General features: G+C 40.2%; 1 long non-coding RNA gene across 1 annotated transcript; it reads left to right on the forward strand.

Moving 5' to 3' along the window:
• The first annotated feature begins 1,411 nt into the window (after positions 1 to 1,411).
• LOC149032308 (uncharacterized) lies at positions 1,412 to 3,431 on the forward strand. The gene is made up of 2 exons (XR_016176852.1): positions 1,412 to 2,254; positions 2,726 to 3,431. It is a non-coding gene; the product is annotated as an uncharacterized LOC149032308 (long non-coding RNA).
• The last annotated feature ends 610 nt before the right edge of the window (positions 3,432 to 4,041 follow it).

The following is a 4,041-nucleotide window of genomic DNA, read 5'->3' on the forward strand; positions in this document are numbered from 1 at the left end:
AATACAAAAGGGTTAAAAATATATGACCGACTGACTGATTTGCAGAATAATAGATAACACACAGATAGATACAGATGGACTAATTGAGGACTGAAGACTAAGGGCTCATACCGACTAAAACTAACTAAGGACACTTTCTTTCTTTTTCCCCACATATTTATATCAGAAATAAGCTACACCCCTTTGGAGAAAAATGAGATTATGGAATCTTATTGACCAATAGCATAAGGATCCACTCCAAAGTCCACCGATGGGTACAGCCTATGTTTTTTTTTGTAGTGGAAACTATACATAAAAAAATCTGATCTAGATTATCCGAATTTTATTTATTTATAATATCGAACGTGCTTACATAAGAATTTGCCACTCCTCAAAGGTCCCGACACCGCAGAAAAGGTTATAATCGCACCAATATATCTCGATAATTCCTTGGTTTGTTTATGGTTTTATGGCCATCCTAAACTTTCCTTTTAGTCTCTGCATAGAGTTTTCCTTTCCAAAAAAAAAGAATATAGCGAAAAAAACTGAATACTAGTTTTGTTTTCCTACACCATTCTGAATAATATGCAGAGACATTTCCACTTAAACAACCGTTTATGGTTTGTCTCCTCTCTCTATAATATCTCTGTGTTTGGGTCGCAAAATAATATACTTAGACTGTTCGGATCGTTCTAAAATTTTTGTATGATAATTCTACATATGTCTACTTTCGAAAAATGCAAAAAAAAAAATTAATTTTTCAAAATTATAAACCAGAATGAACCCTTAAGTTTCGTCGTATCTGTAACAATAAAAGAAAAAGAAAAATTTTTTTGCAGAATATACCTTTGATCGTATCGTAGTTAGACGTACGATGATATACGTCCGGTAAATCAAAGCTGAAGTACGATAAAATACAAGTAAAAAAGAAGCTGTCATCCTTCGAACAAAACTTGTATTGTCTCAACTTTAATGATACGTTTCGAATCAACAACGAATCCTAGTCACGAGTATTATCCTGTGTGTCCTTCGGCTTGGTACTTTTCTATTTTCTATTTTCTTCTTTCTCTTTCTTTTTTAAATAAATGATTTAACTTTTACCTACATAGATACACGAACAATTTGATTAACAATCCTTTGATCAATAATCATACGATGTATCTTAGATAGTTGGAATAGTTCAATGTAAGAATTATAGTTTTTTATTAAATAGATATTATTAATATTTTTTTTAAATATTTTATAATATGTGAATGATTAGGAGAAGATGTAAAATATAATACTTTAAATATAATTTGTAGTAGGTTTAATATAATAATTTTTGAATACGTGTCTGTTAATATAAATACAAAAAAATTATTATTTTCAAATAAAAAAATTAAAATTGTATTTTTTGTAATTTTTTAATTTATTATTATATTCTTATAAGAGGATGAGAAAGGGCAAGGCTGCCGGACAGGACGGGCTAGCGATAGAGTTGTTCCAGGAGATGCCGAGAGAAGGGAGAATGGAACTGGCAGAGATTCTAAACGAGCTGTGGAAGGAAGGGGAAATAGCAAAGGGGTGGGAAATTGGAAGAATATACCCCATTCACAAGGCTGGCGACGCATCTAGGGCACAAAACTATCGCGGGATAACGCTGATGGACTCAGGGTACAGACTGATGACCAGAATATTAAACAACAGGGTGAGGAACCAGCTGGAGGCAAATAAGATAATAGGAGAGAGGCAAGCAGGATTCAGGGCGGGAAGGGGGACTAGAGACCACGTCTTCGTGCTAAACGCGCTCATCAACAACAGATTAAAGGCTAGGGGGGCAAGCTTTTCACGGCGGTTGGGGATTTCAGAACGGCTTTTGACTCGGTGGACAGAGAAGTGATGATGGGGAAGCTGGAGAGGGCGGGATTACAGGGAAGGGCGTTAGGAATGATCAAGAGGATATACAATGACACGCAGAATGAGGTTTTAGCGAGGGAAGGGGTGACGAAAAAATTTAGCACAACAAGGGGGGTAAGGCAGGGATGCGCCCTGAGCCCTACGCTCTTCAATCTATTCATAGAGGACATGATGAGTGAATGGAAAAAAACGAAAAGAGGAAGCACGGTAATGAGAGGTGAGAAGATATATGCCCTGAAGTACGCGGCCGACGTGGCCCTGGTGGCGGATACTGGTGAGGGCCTGAGAGACATGCTTAGGGAGTTAGAAAAGTACTGTAGGAAGAACAAGCTGGAAATTAACATCGGAAAGACCAAAGTAATGATCTTTAGGAAAGGAGGTTGTTTGGGAATTGGTTTGCCCAATCAGAACTCGCTACAGTTGTCGCTAAATGCAGACTCGCCATAACTCATCTCGGCGGTGAAGAAGCGCCGTGACGCCGGCTTCTCAGGCAGTCATCTCTTTGTCATCGCAGATACCACACGTGTCTTCTCATTTTAGTTCACGTCGACTCGTTCCATTACACGTGTTTTCTCGGCTTTGCCTACGTCTTCTCACAAAGTCGTAGGTTCGGTGGGATTAATATAATCTTCATCGTTCGATTCAAAAAGTGATTAATATAATCACGCCGTCTCAAGTCCACTCAGTATAACATTATCAGTGAAAGTTCGGAACGTAGTCCGCTCAACGGCCACTCAGTTTTAATCTTAACCGACACGCGGTGTACTCGTACGCATTTTTAATAAATCTGACCACTCACTGCATTTGCTCGGCGTTCTACTCATTTTGACCACTCATTTCCTCAACAGAGGTAGACTAAAAAAGGAAAAGAGTGGGACAATAAATGGAAAAAAGCTGGAGGTCGTGAAAGAATATAAGTACCTTGGTGTGTACTTCTCAACAGGGAACACCTTCGACAAACACACAAGGATGGTGGAAAGTAGGCTAAGGAAGGCAGCGAACGGGGCGTGGGCAATAGCAAAGAGAGCGAGAATCGGGAAACTGACGGATAGGTTAAGGATAATGGAAGCAATAGCGAGGAGCGGGTTACTGTACGGGGGTTGAAGTGTGGGGATGGAAAAGAAGGGAGAGGGTTGAGAGGGCGCAGGCCAGGTACACGAAGATGGCGATGGGTTTGAGAAGAATACTCCGGATTACATCTGGAAGATGGAGGCAGGATGCTTGGGGATTGAGATAGAGATGATAAGACGGGCCAGTAACTATGTAGGAAAGATAATAAAGATGGAGGAAGGAAGATGGCCAAAGGAGTGTCTGATGGAGGAGGCGAGGTGTCTGGTAAACAACGATAGGAGCAAATGGGGTAGGGAAATGAAGGCAGCAATGGAGAGGGCAGGAGAGGGTCAGATTGAAGAAGTTATAAGAAGGGGGAATGTGGAAGAGTGGAGGATGAAGGCGGGAAGAGCGGTGCAGAAGATGGCGGAGCAAGAGGTCCAGAGGATGTGGGGAAAGATAAACGCCTCAAGTTTTTGCACAGAATACAAGGAAAGGAAAAAGATTCCGGGAAGGGAAGGGTATTGGGACGAAGGAACGACGAGAGGAGAAAACAGGGAAATATGGGCAAGGATGAGATGCGGGAGCGTAGGGGAGAGAGGCATGGAAGGGCTTTAGGGACACGAGGTGCAGAGTATGCAAGAGTAAGGAGGAAACCTTAGAGGCACATATGGGTCTGCGAGGAGGCCCTGAGGCGGATGGATGAGCAGACTCTAAGGAACTTCAGGAAATAGGAAGAACAACAGAGAGAGGACCCGGAGGGTGGATGGAAGAAGGCTTTGGAAGGGAAAGTGATAGTAGAGGAGATGTGTGAGGTAGCAAGGTCTTTTGAGAGGGTAGCGAGGGGAAAAGAATAGGAAATAAATAGTTATAAGAAAGTAGGATAAGGAATATGTGACACTGTATGTAGCAAGGAGGCTTTGTTGAAACACGCGAGGGTAGACATGGAATAAAGTTTATCAGTATCCAGTATTATATTCTTATATTATTAGTATATTTTTATTTTTTTAAATTATTAAATTAATAATAATTTTTTCAAATATTTTATAATATGATGAGAAAATGTCCTATTTGTCGTAGGTTTAACCCTTTGAGTATTAAATAATATAATTTAAA

Source organism: Polistes dominula, unplaced genomic scaffold, assembly GCF_049000335.1.
Source record: "Polistes dominula isolate Pdom_NZ unplaced genomic scaffold, Pdom_raw_medaka contig_386, whole genome shotgun sequence".
Taxonomy (NCBI): Eukaryota; Metazoa; Arthropoda; class Insecta; order Hymenoptera; family Vespidae; genus Polistes; species Polistes dominula.